Here is a 24,703-nt window from a genome sequence, read left to right on the forward strand (position 1 = left end):
AAAAGGCACAAGAGATTAGAAATAGTGATTTCTAATAGTGATTCATTTTGTTTTAAGGCTGAATACGTATCTCTTAGAATCATCTTCTATTCTAGGGGCGCCTGGGTGGCTCAGTCGGTTAAGCGTCTGACTTTGGTTCAGGTCATGATCTCACAGTTTGTGGGTTCGAGCCCACATCGGGCTCTGTGCTGATAACTTGGAGCCTGGAGACTGCTTCAGATTCTGTGTGTGTGTGTCTCTCTCTCTGCTCCTCCCCGACTTGTACTCTGTCTCTCTCTCTCTCAAACATAAATAAACATTAAAAATTAAAAAAAAAAGTTTTAATAAAAAAATTTAAAAAGAATCATCTCCTACTCCACTGATCCTTTAACTTTGGGAAAGGATGTTATAGATCTGTGGTTCTCAAACTGCAGCATATGTCAGAATCATCTGAAGGACCTGTTAGACCAGATGACTGGGACTCATCCCCAGTTTCTGAGTCAGCAGGTGAAGCCCAAGAAGTTTCCAGGTGGCGCTGATGCTGTGAGTGCAGACCAACTTTGGGAGCCACTATGCAGACGAATCCTACAATCTTCTACAGCCCTGTTCAAGTGACCCTCCTTTCCTGCCCTCTCTATCCACATTAAACTTCCCCTAGTCACTTCTTGTCTATCTCACCAATTCTCAGTCTTTTCACCCAAAGCAAACATTTATCCTCCCTTCACAAGTCCCATGCTTTGAAATACTTTTTGTCTATCAATCAGAACACACTTATCAAATAATAATTTGTTTTCTCGTGTTTTGTTAATCAAAGCAAGGTTAACTGTCAGTCAGAGCTTCCAGTCAGCATGGGGTAACTGGTGTTTCTATACTGAGTTGATATAATTCTAGCCCAGAGCAAAGAAACCTGATGTTTTAGTTTAATTAGCCTTTGCATCTAATCTCTGGTAAATATGAGCTTTTTTGGTTAGTCTTTTTGAAGTACTGAAAATAGCTCACAGACACCCCTCCCTACTCCCCCTCATTACCTTTGTGGGGCTGAGAAGCTCAGGTTAGGACCACCTGGTATCTATCACTCATTTGGTAATTAATCACTGATTGTCTTCTGTCATTTCTCCTATTGTTGTCCCTTAAGGGCTTGAAGGGGCTACATTTGGCCCTTCTTGTAAACCATACAGTACCTTGCTCAGAGATTTAGAATTAGCCAACTGCCTTCCTTCTCACCCAAAACAAAACAAAACAAAACAAAACAGAAAAAAATCTATTTATTTCACTTACATGTTTGACTATACCACAATTACAATTGTATTCAGGGCAGAACAACACAATGAAAGAATATTTGCAGAGTCAACAAAACAATTGATTTCCAGCATTGGTAAAAAGTCTTGAAAATAACTTGCCTGAGTAAGTTCACCAGGATATTATTCCAATGGATTGCTCTCTCTGGTGCCTCCTGGAAGGCTGGTAAGGGGGAAATGTTTGAAATGAGTCTGACTGAATCACAAGCAGAAAAACTGAGTATTTACAGTGATTGGTAAGATCTTAATGAATCAGAAATACCTCTGCCTTCCTCAAGAGTGACTCTTTTTCCAAAACTCTACTTAAAGCTTTTGTCCTCCTGGAGTCCATTCCTGGTAGTAATTACCACCACTCCACCCCTACCTGATTCTGATCACATTTTATTCTGAATTCTCTTAGCAATATGGACTCACTACTTGTTGCACTGAAATTGCTATTGAAGCTTTTCCAAGTGTGTGTGCTGTGTGTGTGTGTGTGTGTAAGAATGTGCCCTTCTTCCTTTCAAGAAATAGCTCCCTATTCACCTGTGACAAAGACCTAAAACTTGACTATTATAATTTCTTTATTTTTATGGCCTTGCTTATGTCAGGCTTCTTCTTTCAAAATGCCAGTAACAGTAAGCTGCTACCCATCATTAATCTTTTGGTGTCCTTTCCTGCCATTTGCTGATGAATGAGATGCTCAAATATTATTGCTAGCAATGCTTTGGATAATTCCACCAAAGAAATTCCAAGGACATCTTTTGACTACTGATGACTCTAGAAAAGACGCAAAAAGCAAGGTTTTAGGTTGTTGTTTTACTTGTTCCAAAGACTTATTAGATTTAGCTAATTATGCACCTTATCAAAGTAAAAGATCTTATGGGTGCCATGTGATGGTCTACCTCATCATTCATGCCTGATTGAATAACATGGTTAAAATCCAAGGAATTCCTTCTCTAATGAAGTTCCTGCTCTGGTCTGTTGCTATGGCAACTTAGGGCTATAGTCCAAAATGACAGCAAATATATTAAATATTGCTGCAAATCCATTTTCTTCCTCCTCTAGTGACCTCAGAGCCCAAACTGTATTTGATAGCATACAAGTCTAAAAGGAGTATTGTGCCAGCTACTTTTTTCTTTTTTGACATGGAAACCAATCATTTATACTCCCTAGCACAGTGTTATCCATATACCAAACACTGAAAAAAATACTTGAGGGAAATTAGTTATACATGGTGGATTGACCACCCACATTTATTGTCTCTTTTTCCTGAGACTCCACTAAAATGACAGTAAAGAAATTGAAAAAGAGGGGCTCCTGGGTAGCTCAGTTGGTTAAGAGTCCAACTCTCGGTTTTGGCTCAGGTCATGGTCTCACGGTTTTGTGGATTCAAGCCCCATGTGAGGCTCTGCACGAAGAGTCTTAGTGCACTCTTAGTGCAGAGCCTGCTTAGGGTTCTCTCTCTCTCTCTCTGCCCCTCCCCTACTCACGCTGTCTCTGTCTCTGTCAAAATAAATAAATAAAGTTAAAAAAAGAAATTAAAAAGGAATATATCCTGTTAAACAACAAAAATTCAACTGAGTAATTAAAAAGATCAAATCGGCTTTCTTGAATGATTCATGAATCAGGCAGCAGCCCATCTAGCAAACAGAAAGAAACTCTACTGAGCTACAGAAAAGGAAAGTTTTGTTTTGTTTTGTTTTGTTTTGTTTTGTTTTGTTTTGTTTTTTAAGGCATAGAGGGAGAAGAAAAAAATTATTAGCAAAGAATGTTTTGTTTTAGGCAAGGTCGTCCTCCTAAGGGGAATGGAAGGAGCCTATCAGTAAATTTTCTAGTGCTGATCAGGAAATTCCACGTTGACTCATTAAAGGCAACATTTCTGGAGGGGTTTAAATTGCAGTTAGGTTAGGTATTAAGTCTGGTTTGCTGACATGGGACGTTAACATAAGTGACTCCATTTTGGGCCTGTTGTTTTCTTTTAAACAGTTCACACAAACCAAAAAAAAAAAAAAAAAGGAAATGAAATGAAACCAAAGTAGGCAAGTGATTTCCATTTTTTTTATTATGGTAAAATATATATAACATAAAACTTACCATTTTAATCATATTTAAACATAAAGTTCAATGACGGTAAGTACATTCACTTTGTTATGCAACCATCCCCACTATCTATCTCCAGAACATTTTCATCTTCTCAAACTGAAACTCTGTACCAATTAAACAACTCGCTATTCCCTCCTCCCCTCTGCCATGGTTAACACTATTCTATTTTTTGTCTCTTATGAATCTGACTAGTCTAGATACATAATATAAATGAAACCAATATTTGTCCTGTTGTGTCTGAATTATTGCACTTAACATAATGTCTTTAAGGTTCATCCATGTTGTAGCATGAATCAGAATTTTATTCCCTTCCCCCCATACTAACTCAGATTATAGTTTATTTTCAGCTTCATTGAGGTATAATTGACAGAATTTCATTCTTTTTTGAGGCTGAATAATACTCTGTCATATGGATATACCACACTTTGTTTATCCATTCATCAGTAGATGATTTGGTTGTTTCCACCTTTTGGCTGTTGTGAACGACGTTGCCATGAATATTGGCATATAAATATTTATTTGAGTCCCTGCTTCCAAAACTTTTGTGTATATACCCAGAAGTGGGATCGCTGAACCAAATGTTGATTCTATGTTTAACTTTTCGAGGAACTGTTGGACTGTTTTCTACAGCAGCTGCACCATTGTACATCCAGCAGTGTGGAAGTGTTCCAACTTCTCCACATCCACCCCAAACTTGTTGTTTTTGGTTTTGTTTTGTTTTGATAAGTAGCCATCCTTCTTGGTGTGAAGTGGTATCTCATTGTGGTTTTTATTTGCATTTCCCTAATGATTAGTGATGTGGAGCAGCTTCGCATGTGCTTATTGGCATTTGTTCTATTCATTTTTAAAAGATGGAAAGCAGATGGAAGGATGGTAACCGTCTTAGCAGGGGTGGGGGGGCAGGGGTCACAGATGAAAAGGGAACTGATTTGCCCCACAAAAGCTCTGAACAATTCAGGCTGAGATGGAGGGATGGGCCAGGGTAGAGATGCGGGCTGGAAACCTCCCCTGCCCCAACGGCCAAGCAGCGACCCCTCACCCAGGCAGGAAAAGGGAAGCTTAATCCCTGGGAAATCTGCCCTGGGGAGGTGCTAGCTTCCTGTACAAGTGGCAGAGTAGCCAGCAGGAGTGAGGTAGGGTCTGAAAATGGGGAGACTCAGTAAGAGTGCATCCTGAGCAATGGGACCCCCAATCTTGTTCCTTGACTGCTCCCAAAATACAGGCAAAGCATGTAACCCCTAGGCAGAAGATGAAGGATTCTTCTCATAAAAAAACTGAACTGTGTCAGGAAAAGAAAACCATAGGTAGTGACATCTGGGACCCCCCTAACAAAACAGAAAGATTCCCACCAAAAACCCAACAATGATAAGCTCTACCTGTGTACACAGGGCTAGGTTTTTTGCCTTACCCTAAAATATCAAGTGATAACTAAGCATTACCAAACATTTGAGGAAAGCCTCCATCATGAAATACAGAGAACAAGACAAATGAAGAAAAAAAAATTGAACCAGGAAGAAATAGATGATGCCAGGAACAGAAGAAAGGTTCATATAAAAATTATAATACACCAAGAAAGTTAAGTGAAGATATTGCATTCATCAATTTAAAAAAAAAAGGTATTATGAAAAACAGAAAGAGCCCTTGAAAACAGAAATGATGGTCAATATTAAAAAGGTAATAGGTTAGAAGTAGTAAAAAGGCAAAATTATGAAAAATAATTGGGATAATGTAAGGATAAAAGACTCAGGGACTCAAGTGAATTCAATGCCCAAATAAGAAAGCAGAGGAAGAAAAGATTATAGAAGAAATAATTTAAGAAGAATTTCCTGGAACTGAAGGACATGAGTCTCCAGTTGAAAGCACAATGAATGAAAAAAGACCAATGCCATGTTTTAGCATACCAGGGACACACAGAAGAACTAGAAGTGTCCAGATACATAAGTCACATACAAAGGAACAGGATTTTAAATGGTATTGGACTTCTCAAAAATGACCTTGGAAGCTAAAAACACAGTGGAGTATGCTTTCAAGGGACAGTGATTTGCAACCTAAGTTCTATATAGCCAAGCTGCAAATCCAGAAAAAGATTAGGAAAAAAGATATTTTCAGATTAGCAAGGACTTTAAAAAAATGTATCTCCATGTACCCTCTCTTAGAATGCAGCAGAAACCAGGGGTGCCTGGATGGCTCAGTCATTTGAGCATCTGACTCTTGATTTTGGCTCAGGTCATGATCCCAGAGTTATAGGATAGAGCCCCCATGTCAGGCTCTGCACTGAGCATGGAGCCTGCTTAAGAGTCTCTCTCTCAGGACACCTGGGTGGCTCAGCTGGTAAGCATCTGACTCTTGGTTTCAGATCAGGTCATCATCTCATGGTTCATGGGATTGAGCCCCGTGTCAGGCTCTGTGCTGACAGGCTCTGTGCTTGGGACTCTCTGACTCACTCTCTCTCTCTCTCTCTCTCTCTCTCTCTCTCTGCCCCTCCCCTGCTTGTTCTCTCTCTCAAAATAAATAAATAAACTTAAAAAAAATATTCTCTCTCTCTCTCTCCCTCTGCCCTTCTATCCCACTCATACATGTGCTCTCTCGCTCTCTCTTTCTCTCTCTCTCTCAAATAAAAATAAAAATAAAAGAAGAAGAAAGCAACAGAAACCAGAACAAGGAAGTAAAATAAGATATGAAAGCCAGGAAACAGAGGTTCCAATATAAAAAAGAAGCAAAAAGGGGCGCCTGGGTGGCTCAGTCAATTAAGCATCCAACTTTGGCTCAGGTCATGATCTCACAGTTCACAGGTTCGAGCCCTACACTGGGCTCTGTGCTAACAGCTCAGAGCCTGGAGCCTGCTTTGGATTCTGTGTCTCCCTTACTCTCAACAACTCCTCCACTCATGCACTGTCTCTGTCTCTCAAAAATAAACATTAAAAAAAAAGAAGAAGCAAAGAGAATTCCCAGAATAACCACTAGGTGGTAAGGCCTAATGAAAAACTTGTCTATACTAGAGGTATAGACAAAAATCCTACATTTCAGGAGGTCTCCAGAAAGCTCTAGAAAGTATATCCATTTGAGTATGAAAAACTACTCATAGGCCATGAATGCTCTAACAGCAAAGAAAAGGACATATACATTGGAAATAATGCAAATAAAATGAACAAAAAAACATCAACTCCAGGAAAAACAAAAAATTATACAAAGAAGGAAATAAAATCACAGCACACGTTTTGGCTTTGCAGTGGATAACAATTATATAACAAAATAATCAATAAATATTGCTTTAACAAAAATTATCCTTTGACTATAGAAGTTTATAGGAAAGGATAGGGAGGAAGTAACAGACAGACATTTTTATCTCATAACAGCAACTTACAAGGTGATTTCTAAAATTAATAAATCAAGAAGCAGCAGTATCAGTATTTTATTTTGATACACAGCAATAAGTATCTTGATAGTTGCAACTGAAAACTTTTAGAAAAATTATGGCCGCCTAAGGAGTCTTCTGTGACTTAGATTATTTTTGTGGGAATGGTTTAGATTTATTCTTCACCAGGTTCTCAGAGTCAATATGGAAACACAATAGCTAAAAGTACAGGTTCTAGATTCAGATTTCCTGAGTGCTCAGCATGACCTGTCACTTTCTATTAGTAGGGTAGATTTCGACAGGTTAACTCACTACTCTCCTAACTTCCCCATATGTAAAATAGGAAACATAATAATAGTACCTTTCTAATAGGATGGCTGTGAGAATTAAATAATGCATGTAAAGCACTTAGCATTCTATCTGGCACACATTCATCAAGTATTAGTGATCACTATTATCACTCTCATTTATGATTCTGTCAGGATATGTCACCCTTCAATGTCCTTCCAAAAAGATCACTATGATAGAGCTATAGGTGAAGGAAACAGAACATGTAACTGGAATTCAATGTCTGCTCACGTTATAAACAGATAGATCCTAAATGCAAAGCTAAGCAGGTTTGGTATCTTCCTCCACCTTGTTATTTTTCTCTTGAGACAAGAACTGAACACAGTTGTGGGTAACAGTATAAGGAGTAGTTAATAAAGAAGCATAAAATCAGACTCAGGTCAAACTCGGCTTTCCACCTATTAACTACATGAGTATATGCTAATTTATTGATTCTATGGGCTAAATTGTGTTCTCTCAAAATGTGTACCTCAGAATGTGACTGTATTTGGAGATGGGGGTCTTTAAAGAGGTAATTAAGGTAAAAGGTCATAAGAGTGGGCCCTAATCCAATATGACTGATGTTCTTATAAGAACAGGAGATTAGGACACAGGTACCCACAGAAGAAAGACCTTGCGAGGACAAAGGAAGAAGATGGTCATCTGCAAGCCAAAGAGGGAGGCCTTAAAAGAGAACAACCCTGTCAACACCTTATCTCAGACTTCCAGCCTCCAGAACTATAAGAAAATAAATTGTTTATGCTCTCCAGTATAGGAATAGGTAGGAATATATATACCTCATGAGATCATTGTGAGGATTAAATCATCTAGAAAGGTACTATCATAGTGCTTGGCATATAGTAGGTACTCAATAAATGTATGCTGGCATTATTATTATGTTATTATTATTAAAAACAATTGGGGCACCTGGGTGGCTCAGTTGGTTAAGCGTCTGACTTTGGCTCAGGTCATGATCCCACGGCTTGTGAGTTTGAGCCTTGCGTCGGGCTCTGTGCTGACAGCTTGGAGTCTGGAGCCTGCTTTGGATTCTGTGTCTCCCTCTCTCTCTGACCCTCCCCTGTTCATATTCTGTCTCTCTCACTCTCAAAAATATATAAACATAAAAAAAAAGACAATTACTCTGGTCTTTCCACAGTACAGAAGCAAAGACAGATGCTAAGTGACTGACTAAACCAAAATTATCAAAGCTATTATAATGACTTAATAATTCATCTTCAACTCTTTAGTCTTGTCCTCTTCAATTCATGTCCACAATACTACCAGAATATCCCTTCTGGAATAAAAATGTGGCTGTGATATCTAGTATCCAAAAATGGCCTCACAACCCTCCCTATACACACAGGCCGATCATCCCACCAGAGATGAACCCCCTGTTCCCTCCCCATGAATCTGGGCTGTGCCTGTGATGAGTTTGACCAGTTCAACACAAAGGAAGTGACATCCTGAGTACAGACATTAAGAAGGCTTGGCAGCTCCTGAGCCACCAAGAACAGGCTACTCTGTTGGAGAGAGGTCACGAGGAAAGGCCCACAAGGACAAAGAGTAATAGAGAAGCCACATGAAGAAATACCAGTGTGCCAGACATCCAGTCCCAAACTTCAGCCCTAGCCACTGTCTCACTGCTACTGATGAGAGACCCCGAGCCAGATCCATAGAAGAACCACCCACGTGAACCCCAATCAGCTCACAGGATCATGAGATGTAATAAAATGGTGTTGGTTAAACCAGAAAGTTTGGAGTGGTTTGTTATGAAGCAAAAGGTAACTGAGACACGGACAACGATATTGCTCTACTTAAAACCCTTGGTATAACCATAACCAAACTTCCATAACCTTCCCAAGCTGTGTGACTTGGGCAAATTACCTAATCTCTCTGCATCATTTTCCCCATCTGTAGAAGTAGTAATAGTAGCTTCTTAAAGGATTGTTGTGAAGATTAAGACACAATACATGTAAGACACTTGGAGCAGTCTCTGGCATATAGTAAGTGCTCAATATGTGTCAACTGTCATCATTATCATCATCCCTACTGCCTCTCTCCAGCCTCCTCCCCCACTACTTCCCAGATGCACTCTAGAGGACAGTCACACTAAACTACTTTTTCCCGCAGCACGTCACACCTCACAACTCTTTACCTTCATACATTCCATTCTTTCTACCTGGAATGTCCCTCACTTGCTCTGTCTGCCTAGAAAATCCCCACGTCCTTACCTGAAGCTTTCTTGGATCTCCCCAGTCAGTGTGGTCTGCCCCTGTGCTCCTCAGAGTACCTACTTCTTGTCTCTGTGGAGGGGCTTCCCAAACTTTGCCACCTGTGCGGCCTTGTCTTCACAGCTAGTCTCTACATTCTTTAAGGACAGAGCCCCTGCTTGAATCATGTGCCAGCACAGCATAGCTCACAGCAGGCTCTTGATACATCTTTCTGGAAGGGAAGAGCCGGCTTTTAGAGCACTGGTTTTCAACAGGAGTGGAGAGCAGGAAGGGGAACAATTTTGGTCCTCAGGGGACATTTGGCAATGCCTGGAGACATTTTTGGTTGTCACAAAACGGGGGTCTGCTACTGGCATCTAGTGGGTAGAGACCGAAGATGCTGCTAAACATCGGACAATGCACAGGACAGCTCCCACAACAAGGAATTAGCCAGCCCTAAATGCCAATAGTGCTGGGGCTTAGAAACTTATAGAGGATCATCACATACGCTCTCAACAGAAAGCCAACTGGCTGAATGCACATATGCTCAGTAGACAGAATGCACATTGCCACCACCCTCATCCCAACTCAGGCCTCTTCTCAGTATTCCTGGATGCTGAGGGTCGTGGGAAGGGTACTGAAGGACAAGTAAAGGCTTTAATCTGGCCACTGTCCTTCCTGCTTGATGTGATTCAAAGCAAAACCCCTCCCTCCTCAGGATCCTTATTTCCACATCCAATGGTCCCTTCCAGCCCTGACATTCTATGATTCTGCAATTGTAGGTTGGTGCCTGCTGTTTCTTTCTTGGCTAAAAGATGTCAACGTTGTACAGACTCTCTCACTTGCCAGGAGAGGAAAAATCCCAGATAGGCTGGCCTGAGTCACTGAGAGCTTGTGTTACATCCTGGACCGCCTAGAACTCAAGTGAACTCACATGCCTGAGACTAAGGCTCCCCACCTGCCCAAGTAAGAGCCAAGCCTGCAAGCTTCAGAATAAACAGGATGGGGGGAGATGGCCCTTGAAGGCTGCATGGCTAACTCACCTCTAATCTAAAGAGGCCTCTTTGTCAGTCAAAGCATGTTGTGTCTTTGCAGGGGAGTAGGGAGGCATCTATGAAATCTGCCCCTTTGTCTCCCAGGATAAGAGTGATAAGAAACCTCACCCCAGAGAAGGATGACTTCTGCACTGCGAGCATAGCTGATGCCTGGGGCTCCTCTGGGGGCTAGTTTTGGTGTTTCTAAATGACTTGAATAGAAGGTACAATGGTGTAGTGGTAAAAAGCTTCATCAGACAGGTCTGAGCTTGAGTCCCAGGTCTGTTGCTTTCTGTGTGATCCTAGGTAAACGACTTAGTCCTATCAAAGCCTCAACCCTGCACTGTGAATAGTAACATAGGGTTGTTCTGTGGATTAACTGAGATATTGAAATCCTAGGTTTAGCCTACTGCACAGCATAACTGCAAGTAGATGGCAGTCATTATTATGAAAAGCATATTATAGGATGACTGAATAGGTGAGGAGTATGATGACATTTATTGGCATTCTTGCATAAACTCTTAAATCCCTGTAGGATGCTAGTGAATTATAATACTGAGACCAAACACTTTTATAGCTCTTACCACATGCTTATAGCTATTTTAAGTGCTTTCCATATATTAACTCAATCCTCACAAAGACCCTATATGATAGGTATTCTATTATTCCCATTTTATAGATGGGAAAATGAGACAGAGAGGTTCACCAGTTGCCCAAGGCACACAGCTGGTAAAAGGAGGATGAGGATGAGAGTTTGGGCAAAGGGTGATATGGTTCCAGGGTCTCTGCCCTGAGCAATACACATACTGCCCCTGAAGGACTCTAGAAAAGGATAAGAAATGGCCAGGGGGCGGGGTCCACCAGCCTGCCTCAAACCCCTGCTCAGTTTCTAAATACCTTCTCCACACCCAGATAGCAGAGCATAGCAACTGCCCAACAGGGAAGCACCTAGCTCTGTAAGAAAGGGTCCAGGAGCAGCTATAGGGATGTGGGCAAGGGATGCCACATGGGAAACAAAGGAGATTTGGAATTGAGCAAACTAGGACACTGCCCCAGTACCACCCTGTGACCGTGGATGACTCTGGGCACAGAGACATACTTTCAGACCTTTATTCCTCTGTCTCTCTAAATCCCTGTTTGCTCTAGAGTGCTAGGTTCTAATGAGAAAAGGCTAGTCTATGGCTGGGGCCTTGGTCGGTTCCTCTCCCGGGGGAAGAGCGCCACCTAGTGAGCCACTCTGAGAATGTCCCAGAGCAGTAGGCTGGAACTCCAGAGACGTGGTTGCTAGTAACTAAGACGCCCATACTCAGCTGTGTGATCCCAGGCAAGGTGCTTCACCTTTCAGAACCTCAGAATTCTGGTCGGTAAAAGAGAGTAAACAACAATCAAGGATGGTAACCTTTATAATAGCTGAGGGGCGCCTGGTTGGCTCAGTCAGTTTATCTTCTGACTTCGGCTCAGGTCATGATCTCACAGTTCATGGGTTCAAGCCCCACATCGGGCTCCCTACTGTCAGCAGAGGCTGCTTCAGATCCTCTGTTCCCCCTCTCTCTCTCTGCCCCTCCCATGCTTGTGCTCTCCCTCTCTCAAAAATAAATAAATAAACTTCAAAAAAATATATTTGCAATAGCTGACACTTTCTTTCTCCCACAGTTTTTCACTTTGAAATGCAGTGAATAGTAAATGATAAATTTTAGAAGTCATATATTTGTTCTGGGCACTCATGAGCTGTAGTATATCCTCTATTTTTTTCCTTCATTTTTTTTTTGTTTTGTTTTGTTTTTAATGTAACAACATTAAAATAAGATCTATTCTCTTGGGGCACCTGGGTGGCTCAGTTGGTTAAACATCTGACTCAATTTCGGCTCAGGTCATGATCCTTGGGTCCTGGGATCAAGCCCTGCAACTGGGGAGCCTGCTTAGGATTCTCTCTCTCATCCTGTGTCCCTCTCCCCAGCTTGTTCACTCTCTCTCTCCCTCTCTCAAACTTAAAAAAAAAAAATCTACTCTCTTAACAGATGTTTAAGTGCACAATACAGTGTCATATTGTCAACTATAAGCATTATGTTGTAGGGCAGACCTCTAGAACTTACTCATAGTGCATAATTGAAGCTTTATGCCCATTAATTTAACACTTTTTGAGGACTTTTTTACATGATAGGCCCTGTTCTAATATTAGGCATATTAATTAAGAGTGAATACCAACAGTATGCCTGTACGCTATAAAAAAAATCTAGGAGCCATGGAAGTGTCACCCATTCTGGGAGGGGAGAAATGTTATACCCATGGTCACATGCTCCCAAACTCTGTGTGTCTGCCTTGACATGGGACCCAGTGCACTATTTACATACCCGTTTGTCTGCTTCCAAGTTGGTATCTGAACTCCTTAGGAATGGTGTCTGGGTCCTAATCACCTTCACAAACCCAGCACCCAGGAGAGGGGCCGGCACATGGTGGCTCCTCAATAAATACTAGTCCAGGGAAAAAGCCCTATTCCTCTTCTGTGCCCAAAGGCCCTCCCTCCTTTCTTTTGTGAGACTTTCCTCTTCTTCCCAATAATCCACAGAGAATCAGGACAGGGACTTAGCCCAGGCACCAGCCATAATTTGCCAACCCAAAGAAGTTACACTCATGTTAACTATTCCAAGTATAATGGAATGAAAACGTTGTGGGAGAAAGGAAGGAGACTAACCGTGTTCAGACACTTTATGCTGACCATTCTATCTTTATTACCTTAAATTACATAACAAGCCTGGGAGATAGGGAGTAAGTGGCAGGTCTGGGATTTGAATCTGGGCAGCCTGACTCCATACTCTTATACTCATGTTCACCATGTTCTGCCCCATGGCTCTCCCTCCAAGCTTCAGTGAGTGGCAACTGCTACTGTCAGTGAGGAACAGAGCTCAAAGCCTACTGTTAGGCTTCTCTCCCTCCACACTCAGACCTTCCTAAAATCAGAAGATTCTTCTGGAATCTCCATGCTCAGTCCTTGAAGGCTGCAAAGCATCTTTCTGGGGCTTGCCATTTCTATTTGTAGCCTCTTATTCCTGAAGAAACTCTGAAGAATTCCCTGGGGTCAGGTGCAGTCCACTGGGTTAAACCAACTCACGAAACTGATACCTGAAAGATACCATTTTCCACCTGCTCACCTGGGCAACAAAATCAATGAAGATAACAACAGCAACAACAATGCACATCTTTGAGCTATTATTGGGTGCCGGCCTATTGCTAAGCCGTTCTCAAACATCATCTCCTTCATCCTCACAACAACATTCAGAGATACGTTTTATTTGACTTCTGTTGGGTAAGGTTCTTGAGAACAAAGCTATTGGTTTGGGCCTTCCAGGTAGCAGATGCCAAAACAGAATTAGACATGCAGGGGAATTCTTGGGAGAAACATATGAGAAGGATAAAGGGGGAAGGAGCAGGAATAGGCAGGTGTGCCTCCAACCCTGATGCAGGTGTGACACCTATGGAGAGACAGAGGGAAGGAAGGGTTGGTTGAGAAAAGCCCAGGCTGCAGTGCCCTACGACCCTCACCGCAGCCTCAGCACGAACACAGTGGAGCAGGGGAGGGAGGCTGAAGCTAACTACACCCCTCACAGGTACTAACTGCACCCCTTTCTTAAAGTTGCTCCGAGCAGCGTGATTCTATGGCTGCCACAAAAGACTGTGCTCCCTGCTGGTTCCCCAACACCTAGAATAGTGTCTAGCACATTGTACTCAATAAATATTTATTGAATCAATCTGTTACTTGAAATAATCCTTTTATAATATATAAGGAAAGTTAAGTGCAGAAAAGTTGAGTGACCTGCCCAAGGTTATACAACTGGTAGGTAGCCCGGCCCAGATTTGAGCCCTGGCTTTCTCACTCATACTTAAGGCTTTCCCACATACTTAAGGCTGTGTTCCTCCATGCCTTGGCCTTCCCCACCTCCCTCTTCTTTCCCCCATACTGAGCACCCAAACATGGTCTGGCTGTAATATCAGGATTTGTCTTGCATTTTTTTCACTCACTCACTCAGACAATCACTCAATTTGTTCATTCATTTAACAAATGTTTCCCAGGTACTGCACAGGATACTTGGGTGACACACACCAATAGGAAAGGTCTCTCTCCTTGGGAAGCTCATAGCCACAGGCAGGGAGGCAGTCACATAACAAAAGATTAGTACGCAATGTGACAAGTGTTACAATGGCAGTGCACTGCTCACAATTAAGTCTCAGGGGTGAAGAGGGCAAAGAAGTGGGGCAGGAGCCTACACAGTCCCAGCTAGTTTCTATCACTGCCCTCCTCACTCCTCCCACACACATACCCTCACCACCCACAGCCAGGGCACCAAACTTCTGGAGGTAGTTTAACCACTGAACACACAGGCAAGCCAGGGGCCACGGGGGCTGGAAAAGCACTTTAAGGATGTAATGGTAGCAAGCCTGGTAACCATGGTTACACACAATTCAACTCAACAGTGTGGAAGGAGATGGCCAGCCCAGGAACCCTCCACACAACTATTTAGGAGGTGTTTTAGTTAGCCAAATATAGGCTACATGTAAGGAAAAGATGGAAAAAGGCCTTTATTATGTTTTTAAGTAGGCTCTACACCCAACGTAGGCTTGAACTCACAACCCCAAGACCAAGGGTTGCATGCTCTACTAAATGAAACAGCCAGATGCCCCAAAGGAGGCCTTTAAAACTTATCATACATTACCTGAAAACCATTCAGAAGCTCCTATTTGAGGTCTTCAACAAAATGTTCATCAATGATCAAAACTGCCAAGACACACACACACACACACACACACACACACACACACACACACAGCCTACATAGACGGTATCTTCGGCAAAGTAGAAGTATCTTCCAAACAAAGAAAACAGAAAAACTGCAGGGGCAGGTGTGAAGTCAGAGAATCAAAAAAATTACTTAATCCTAGTTGCAAAACTGGAAAACTTAAATATCCTTCAATGTGGGATTGAACAAATTTGCACGTTCACAAAATGGGATTTTTAAAAACTCAGGTTACAGCATGATCCTATTTATTGCATCATGCATGTATATTCACTGAAGGATGCCTGAAGGCAGATCACAAAAATGTTAACAGTAGTGTCTTCTGAATAGAATTTCAAAAAAAATTTATAATCTTTTCTTTCACTTGTCTATGTGTTTGGATATTTTTCAACAAGCATATATATCATTTATAAAATCAAGAAAAAAGTTTATAAAGTAATTTTTAATTTGAAAAACAAAATGGGGCACCTGGGTGGCTCAGTCAGTTAAGTGTCCGACTTTGGCTCAGGTCATGATCTCACAGCTCATGAGTTCAAGCCCCACGTTGGGCTCTGTGCTGACAGCTCAGAGCCTGGAACGTGCTTCGGATTCTTTGTCTCCCTCTCTCTCTCTGCCCCTCCCCTGCTCACATTCTGTCTCTCTCTCTCTCTCAAAAATAAATAAACTTAAAAAAAGTTTTTAAAAAAAAAACAATCAGGGGCGCTTGGGTGGCTCAGCTGGTTAAGCATCTGACTCTTGATTTTGGCTCAGATCATGATCTGACGGTTCGTGGGTTCCAGCCCATGATGGGATCTGTGCTGAGAGTGCAAAGCCTGCTTAGAATTCTCTCTCTGCCCCTCCCCTACTTGCTCTCTCTCTCCCAAAATAAATAATTTTTTTAAAACTTAAAAAAATAATAATAATCAAAAAAAGCACTGAAATGATTCCAAAGGCTATGGACAGTAAGGAGATAAAAGGAAACTACAATTCAAGGAAGGCTGTCTAAAAGATTTTTCATGGGGGCGCCTGGGAGGCTCAGTTGCTTAAGCGTCTGACTTCAGCTGAGGTCATGATCTCACAGTTAAGTTCATGAGTTCAAGCCCCACGTAGGGCCCACTACTGTCAGCGCAGAGCCCACCTCTGATCCTCTGTCCCTCCCTCTGCCCCTCCCCTGTTCACGCTCCCTCTCTCAAAAATAAACATTTAAAAAAATTAAAAAATAAAAGATTTTCTATGAATACCTGACAAGGATATCACTGAGAGCCAATTGTTAAATGAGACTCAAGGCATAGATTTCAGGGTCCCCTCTACAAGACCTCTCTGCAGTCTTTTTTAAATGATGGTAACAGCATATGCCTAACACACAGTAGGTACTCTCCAAATATTTGCTGTATGAATCAGTAAACAATCATGTTGGCAAACTACCATTTCCTTGTAGTTTCATCTCTCTTCCTTTCAAATTCAGGTGAATGGCATTTGTTAACCTGATGGATTCACCAGATCTCATTTCCTTTTATTTATAGGGTCAGTGGTAACTCCAAAATTCCTACCTAGGTGCAGCTTAAAGGCAGCAGTATAGTTGGAAATCGAGTTTGGGGACTTGTCATGAAACTGTGTTTGCAAAGTACCTTAAATACAACTGAGATGATACCAATTGTTTATATCAATGGAAGTGGAGGCTGATGGAAACAGTGGGGAACTACAGTCTTCTCCAGTGATTCCCTGGCTCTACCAAAGGACAAAGCTAGTCAACTAGATCACAGGAATGTGGTCAACATTCTTGACCTGAGCTCTGTCCTCTATTCAAGTCCAACCTCAGAGCCCATCAATCATGTACACCCTTGCCCCATTCTTCCAACAGATTTAGAAACAAGGATCCCTGAACCTCCATGGGTGGCCCCACTGAATCTTGCACCCTGGTATTCATGTGGTCCCTTCCTAAACTGACTCTGGTCTTGGCTATATGGGTCTTCTGGCCAGTACTAGATGAGCAAATGTGATGAAAGTGGGGCTAGATAAGCACTTGCACACCGGGGCTTGTCCCCTTCGAATGCTCCCTTTTGGTACCCTGTTGCCACATAAGAAGGTTGAGCAAGACACATGAATGATGAGGAACCACATCAGGAGAGAGGCCCAGCCATCCTAGCATTCTGCCTAGCAGGCACAAGAGGGCCCTCAGATGAGACCAACAGAATAATTACCTAATCAAACCACAAAATCATGAGAAATAATAAATTATGTTAGACCACTAAGGTTTTTTTTTTAATTTTTTTAATTTTTTTAATTTTTTTTAATGTTTATTTATTTTTGAGAGAGAGACAGAGCATAAGCAGGGTAGGGGCAGAGAGAGAGACAAAGAATCTGAAGCAGGTTCCAGGCTCTGTCAACACAGAGCCTGACGTGGGGTTCAAACTCATGGACCATGAGATCATAACCTGAGCTGAAGTTGGACGCTTAACCAACTGAGCCACCCAGGCACCCCTAAATCACTAAGTTTTAAAGTGGTTCCTTATGCAGCAGTAAAGAACTGAAATAGCTCTGATCCTTATTTTCCTGTCAATTCCATGCTAACCTCAACTGCTACTCCTCTCCTTGGTGCTTACTCCACTCCACCCACAATGGCTGCCTTGCTGTTCCTCAGTCACACCAAGCTCCCACCTCAGGGCCTTTGCTCTTGCTGTTCCATTCACCTGGAAAGTATCTCCCCCAGATATCCACATGGCTTGTTCACTCAACTCCTTCAATTCTACTTAAATGCCACCTTCCCATGAAGACTTCCCTCATCAGTCCATTAAAAATTGTCACCACTGGGCAACTGTCATCACTGAGCCTGGGTGGCTCAGTTGGTTATGCAGGCGGCTCTTGGTCATGATCTCATGGTCATGGGATCAAGCCCCACACTGAGTGTAGTAAAGCCTGCTTGGGATTCTCTCTCTTCTCTCTCTGTCCCTCCCCACACTCATGCTCACTCGCTTTCATTTTCTCTCTCTCAAAACAGATAAACAAAAATTGTCACCTGGGTGCCTGGGTGGCTCAGTCAGTTAAGCATCTGACTTCAGCTCAGGTCATGATCTCACAGTTCATGAGTTCAAGCCCCGCATCGGGCTTTGTGCTGACAACTAAGAGCCTGGAGCCTGCTTCAGATTCTATGTCCCCGTCTCTCTGCCCCTCCCCTGCTCGCACTCTGTCTCTCTTTATCTCAAAAATAAATAAACATTAAAAAATAAAAAATAAAAAAATAAAAGCCATACCTCCAAATATGGTCACATTTTTTAAAAATACAGGATGATAAATGTGATGCCCATTACATAAAAGAGCCTACAAGAACACTGAGGGGAGTTGTCTAACCCAGTTGTAGAAGTTCAGCAGACCACAAGAGGGTGGGAAGATGTTTGCAGCAGAGATCCAAAGTAAAGACACATTCCCTGGAGAGAATAAAGGGTCCATGAAATGAAGAGATGTAACACAGCATGAAGTTTCTGTTTTACTATAGCCCTTGACAAAATGTGCCCAACCTCCCTCTTCTCTCAAAACAACTGAAGGGTTGTGGTCTGCCACCTCCAAGTCCAGTCCTGCTCCTAGTTCCCAGGACAGACTCGACCTGAGACAGCAAGGACATAGCCTTCCTCTACAGAAACCAACACTGAGTCACCCCTCCCCCTCCACCAGGTGGGGTGGGGTTGGGAAGGGGGCCTGGCATTGGTGGCCAGTTCTGATGACCAAATTCAAGCCTCATCCTCAACACCTGGAGCTGTGTCTTGGCAAATTCCTAGCACCTTTGGACTCCAGACCTGCCTGGGAAAAACCACTAAAAAAACAACTAAAAACCACTAAAAAAGCAACCAATAGAAAATCCGTCCTGATCTGCTTAAGCAACTAAGGAGGTTTGTTGGTTTGAAGAACTAAACATTCTAATGGTAGGGGGCTGGACTCAGGCACAGGACTCAAATTATGTCACTAGGACTGAATTTTTCTCCATTTCTTAGCTCTATCTTCAGCTGGGTTGGTTTCATTCATCCTTGGGCTCTTCAAAGGTCCCCAGCCTCTGCCCTAGCTTCAGGTTTTCCCTTCAGGGTATCAAACTGGCTGCTGCACCTCCAGTCCCACCTTTTCCCAGACATAAGAACCAATGGAAGGAGGGCACTTGCCTCTCTCCAGCCAATCCCAGAAAAGCCTTGGCTGTATTTCATTGGTTATGACTGCATTATGTGGCCCATCCCTAAAGAAATCACTGTGGTTTTCACCTAACCTCATCCTGGGGGGTGGGACAAAGGATTTGATAATTTGATTGGCCAGATGGAGATCAAGAGTTGGGAGTGGTGCTCACAGACAACACCTGCTGAGAGGAGAAAACACAAATATGGGCTAGAACCTGAAGAAAGGAAAATGACTGTTGGAGGGGCAGATAATAACCTCTTACTCCAAGTTTAGCTCCAGAGCCTGGCCTCCAGTACCCCAGCCAAAGAGACAAATAATAGTCCTTGATTAAAGAATATCAAACCTTCTGCCACATTCCATAAAATTCAAAAACATAAATGGTGAAATCATATCTTTTATAATAAAATGAAAATCAAAGATGTTCAAATATACTTAAACCACTGAAACACATGTGGGTCTAAATGATGGTAATTATTTTTCAATATAATTTGTTTTCAGGATTAAAAAAAAAAAAGGATGGAATGCTATTATTAACATACACCTTTGAAACAGAAGGATAGGGGCGCCTGGGTGGCTCAGTCAGTTGAGCGTCCGACTTCAGCTCGGGTCATGATCTCACGGTTCGTGAGTTCGAGTCCCGTGTCAGGCTCTGGGCTGATGGCTTGGAGCCTGCTTCCGATTCTGTGTCTCCCTCTCTCTGCCCCTCCCCCATTCATGCTCTGTCTCTCTCTGTCTCAAAAATAAACATTTAAAAAAAATTTTTTTTTTAAAAAACAGAAGGATAAAATTAGTGAAAGGAAAACAGTGTCACCAGCTAGACCCCGAGACCTGATCTTTGCTGCCCACCTGCTTGTACTCGTCGACCTTTGTCCCACATTTTTTCCTTAAGCTCTTCTTTCTAGCTTATCTCTTAACTCAGGCAAATGGAACCCAAAACCACCCCTCAAATAATAGTGGCAATCCTGACAAGACCTCCAGCTGGCCCAGACCACCCAGACCCATTTCAGAGTAACCCTAGACTCATGCCTATTCAGATGGACCACCAAGTGACCTCTAGAATGACTGACAACTACCTTTACCTCATTGTAATACTAAAATCTCCATCCAAGAAGGACCACAGCTTTATTTACATAACACAATGTATGTATAGGCATGTTTCCTGAAGGCGCAGGTGCCTCCTTATGACTGCATCTACATACCATGACAAGCCTCCCTTATGTAAATATTCATCTTAAGCCTAAATAAGGAACCCATTCACCCTTGCTCAAGGAGTCACTGCTTTGGAAGTCATTCCCCGACCCCCCACCCCACCCCCCGCCGTGATCTCCTTATTTGATGCAAATAAAGTTTACTTTGGGTGACAATTCCACCTAGTGTATCTGTGACTCACCAGGGAGCAAACTCACGTTGGTTCATTTGCTCAGTTATAAGATGGAATGATCTGAATCATGCCTAGGCTAGTAGGAGGAAGGCAGGAGAATGGGGACAAAAAAATTAAAAATTAAAAATTTGGGAATGCAAACTGGTGCAGCCACTCTGGAAAACAGGGTGGAGGTTCCTCAAAAAATTAAAAATAGTTCTACCCTATGACCCAGCAATAGCACTGCTAGGAATTTACCTAAGGGATACAGGAGTACTGATGCATAGGGGCACTTGTACCCCAATGTTTATAGCAGCACTCTCAACAATAGCCAAAGTATGGAAAGAGTCTAAATGTCCATCAATTGATGAATGGATAAAGAAATTGTGGGTTATATACACAATGGAGTACTACGTGGCAATGAGAAAGAATGAAATATGGCCTTTTGTAGTAACGTGGATGGAACTAGAGAGTGTTATGCTAAGTGAAATAAGTCATACAGAGAAAGACAGATACCATATGTTTTCACTCTTATGTGGATCCTGAGAAACTTAACAGAAGACCATGGGGGAGGGGAAGGGAAAAAAAAAAAAGAGAGAGAGGGAGGGAGCCAAACCATAAGAGACTCTTAAAAACTGAGAATAAACTGAGGGTTGATGGGGGGTGGGAGGGAGGGGAGGGTGGATGATGGGTAGTGAGGAGGGCACCTGTTGGGATGAGCACTGGGTGTTGTATGGAAACCAATTTGACAATAAATTTCATATTTAAAAAATAATAAAAAATTAAAAATTAAAAAAATTAAAATTAAAAATTAAAATAAGTCACGCCTATTATCAAAAACCCATTTCAACAGACTCCAAAGGCTGTCTGAATTCCTCTCTGGTAATACAATTTTGCTTTGTCAAATATTTCATAAAAGTGGGTCACTGGCTAGAGCCAAAAATACTTTTTCAGGCTTTTTTTTTTTAATGTAGAGATTTATTTCATATGACTTTTTTTAAGCTGGATTTTTAAGTTGAGCCAATATTTTTGTCCATCTGAAGGAACGCACAGAATATATTTGTTTAGAAATCAGCTATCCTAACAATTTCTAAAATTATTAAAGAAACATTTAATTTAATAACTGTTCTGCCCCTTAACTACTCCCTGCTAAGCATCTTAAGGCAGGAGAAGAGGTTTTAGGAAGGTTTGCTTTTTTTTTTAAAGCCTGAGAAACTGGGACTTCCCTACATTTCAAAGCACAAAGGCCTATTATTCAAGGAAAGGGGCCAGGGAGGCAGAGCAATTCAATTTTGTAGGCCACCGTGTACTTCTTCCTTTCTCCTGCCAAATCAAGGCTCACCCCAGTCCCAAGTGGACCACAAGCGGGGCAGTCCTCTGTGAAAAAGTGAAAGCAATCGAGGAAAAAGAAAAAGCAGTCAGCCAGGAGAGCCTGGGGAGCACTCATTATATTTGAATAGAGCCAGTAAAAGGGGCCTTTGCTGGGCTGCCTGGGTGGGGCCACTCCATTCACACTCCCATTGTAAATTCCATCCGTGTGCTATCATTTCCTGACCCAGAAATGGGGAAATGTTTCTGCCATAAATTTCCCTAGGACCTTGCCTGGCCACAAAATCATTCCCTATGAAGTTCACCGGCTCCTTGGAGATTTGGTAAAGGTTTAAGATCATGTTTGCCTGTGATCCCCTCTCCCCATTTACTAAATAAAGGGTCTCTTTCCAGCCTCCCTTGTTTTCCTCTCAGGAGCTGGATCCTCAATGAAGTGAAATAAACGGGGTATGGTTATGAGGAAAGCTTTGGGGGAAATCAGAAGCTCTCCTGTCCTCATGTGGAACATTTAAAATATCTGGCTAGCCTAAAGCCGACACTAGTCAAGCATCAAATTGTAAACTGAGTGTTTGAGTCTGAGAAACTTGGCTCTTAAACTCTAGCATGCATTAGAACGTCCTCGAAGAGTTTCTGATTCAGTAGTTCTGGGGGGAAAGGAGGGCAGAGAATGTGCATTTCTCACAAATGCCCAGTGGTGCTGATGCTGCTGGTCCTGGGACCAGACCCTGAGAACCCCTGATGTAGGGAATGGCTGCACCAGACCCCAAACATCAAGCAGGATGTTACATACATTCTGAGGCTCAATAACATCTGAATTCATACTTGGTAAACACTCTGGTGCCTACCTACAGACAAAGGCTAAGTGCTTTCTGTGGTAGTGGGTATGGGTCTCAATCTACCACACAGAAAATATTTTTAAACTCAACTTCATGTTTAGCCCCTATTCGACCAGAGTGGCAGAACATAACCTCAGTTAATCTGAAGACTTCCTCCCACCTTCAGGGAATGCCTCTAGGTTCTAGGTGCTTATGGAGAATCGTGGTACAGGGAGGGGGTAGGACAGAAGTGCCCTCTGGTCCTTGCTGTCATCTATCTATGTGGTTGTCAAGTGAAATCACCATCACCTTTGTCAGGCCTACAGGCTTCAATCCTCAGTGATCAGCACTGATGTGTCCTTCATCCCCAGGATGCATGACCCTTTCCAATCCAGCACTATTTGTGGGTCACCTTGGGAACCCAGAATCTGCCAGCTATGTCCTTTCTGCTCCCCAGGGCTCTATCTAGAAAGGAGGGCACGGGCCCCTCTCATTCTGCTGCACCTGTGCTTTCATTACACCCCCCTGCACCTGCCTTGGTCTCTCCTCCTTCCACCCACCCCGGCATCTCTGCCCAAACAGTGGACTTTTACCAGTCTGAAGAAGCTCTCGCCCTCTCTTCAAATCCCTTGCTTCCACTCATTTTGACCAGTCCAGGGCTTTCAATGTTCTCCTGAGGGCATTAGACTTTTGAAAGCCAAAGCCAGAAAGATTCCTATTTGTTTTTTTCTGCTCTGACATTTCCTTTCCTGAGTTAATGAGCACAGAATAGCCTAGCTGCTTGAATGGAGAAAATGCATAAAAGAAAGATGCTTAGAAGGGAGAAAACATAGGGGCACCTGGGCGGCTCAGTCAGTTGAGCATCCGACTTCAGCTCAGGTCATGAACCTACCAGTCGTGGCCTCGAGCTCCATGTCAGGCTCTGTGCTGACAGCGCCGAGCCTGCTTCAGATTTTCTGTCTCCCTCTCTCTGCCCCTCCCCTGCTGGCATCCTCCCTCCCTCTCCCTCTCTCTCAAAAATAAATAAACATTAAAAATAAATAAATAAATATATAAAAAGGAAGGGAGAAAAAAATAAACTTGCTTTAAACACACACATATAAACATTAGCATTTTACAATTATTACCCACTATTATCGCAATATCTACATTCTCCTGTTTAATCTTCAAGGTACTGCTGTGAGGTAGATAGTATTCTTCCATTTTATAGATGAGAAAATTAGGGCTTAGAAAGATTAAAAAGCCTTCCCTAAAGCCACATATATCAGGTTTTGAACTCAGGGCTTCTGCTTCCTAATCGAAGGCTAAATATACCATACCTCAGCTTAACCTCAAAATGAAGAAAGGGAGAGAGAGAGAAGCTTGCTGATGGAAGGCAAAGGCCAGCAAACTGGTCAGCAGATGTCTGTTAGGAAATAATTTGACCCAAGGGATACTATGAAACCAAGAAGTAGGTGGTAACAAGGGACAGTGAAAAAATAAAGCAAAATGCAAGGGGTTAAGGGGTTTATAGACAGCACAGACTAAGGAGTCAAGAGGCCCAGAGTCAAGACCACAGATTAGGGAGTAACCATTTCCTAATTATGAGAGACAGGTTAGGTGTCCAGAAAATGAAGACTCAAGCCAAAGTGCTCTGTGACCTTCAAATCCTGAGCAGACTAGGAATCAGAAATACAGGGAGTCATGGAAGTAAATCAAGGCAACAGGAATCAAGAACTAGACCTTCAACTATGAAAGGGTACATCTGCCTTTAAATGGTCCTCCTGGGAAACTAAAAGCCTACAAGTAGAGTAGGAACATGAGCGTGACAGGACGCAGCTGAGTGAAAAACCATGACAGGAACAGGGGAGCAGAGATGAGAAAATGTCCTCAGGGTCAAAAGGTACCTCGCTGTGCACAGGGAACATCTACTGTCATTGCCTAGCATGCCCTCTTCTGATAACAAAGCCCATCTCATCCATTTGAGGAACAAATTTCCCCAACA

At 42.5% G+C, this 24,703-nt stretch overlaps 1 long non-coding RNA gene across 3 annotated transcripts in view; it reads right to left on the reverse strand.

Moving 5' to 3' along the window:
- LOC102899285 overlaps positions 1 to 24,703 on the reverse strand; it is a 70,153-nt gene that overhangs the window by 14,694 nt on the left and 30,756 nt on the right. The window contains exon 6 of one of the 3 annotated variants that reach the window (XR_006593952.1): positions 1,227 to 1,440. The exons of 1 other annotated variant lie outside the window; for it this stretch is intronic. This is a non-coding gene — a long non-coding RNA (uncharacterized LOC102899285). Of the gene's footprint in view, positions 1 to 1,226; positions 1,441 to 12,213; positions 13,409 to 24,703 lie in introns of those variants that run through there. One more of the 3 variants, XR_006593954.1, reaches the window with a different exon arrangement.

This window comes from Felis catus, chromosome A2, assembly GCF_018350175.1.
Source record: "Felis catus isolate Fca126 chromosome A2, F.catus_Fca126_mat1.0, whole genome shotgun sequence".
In the NCBI taxonomy this organism is placed as follows: domain Eukaryota; kingdom Metazoa; phylum Chordata; class Mammalia; order Carnivora; family Felidae; genus Felis; species Felis catus.